Here is a 605-nt window from a genome sequence, read left to right on the forward strand (position 1 = left end):
ATATTTCCTTTTTGTTTTTTTTCCTCGCGAAACGACCTTAAATTGGCAGGCGAAGCGAAACAGAACATTCTGTGGGAAGCACGAGTCGAACTCTTCGTCGACTTGCGCGACGTAGCCGAGAGGTCCAGTGGAACGTACTGCTTCGCTTTCTTTTCCGTTTTATAAAATAGAAGACGATTATTATCGGCAGAGAGCTCAGTAGTCAGTCAGTCAGTGTTTGATGTAAACAGGTTTTGCGTGAAACACAACGTTACTCGCGCATTGCGATTGTTTCTGTTTTTTTTTCGCTTTTCTTTTCACTCACGTGTTCACCGAGACCTTATATTCGCGATATAGATACTCTTCTTCACGTAATTGTACATTATGTATATAGTGTCCGCGTCAGCGACGTAAACGGATTCATGACAAACGGAAAAATTGTTCTTTACTGTATCGCAGGGGCACGATGGAACGAGACAAATTGTAATAATGTAAATTGCGTAATATCGCGTACGATGACGTTGGCATTATCGCCAAATATACGTGTTTGTATGTATATATATATATATATATATATATATATATATATATATATATATATATATATATATATATATATATATATA

Source organism: Odontomachus brunneus, unplaced genomic scaffold (assembly GCF_010583005.1).
Source record: "Odontomachus brunneus isolate Ranch 3 - 2012 unplaced genomic scaffold, Obru_v1 Obru_scaffold_264, whole genome shotgun sequence".
Taxonomy (NCBI): domain Eukaryota; kingdom Metazoa; phylum Arthropoda; class Insecta; order Hymenoptera; family Formicidae; genus Odontomachus; species Odontomachus brunneus.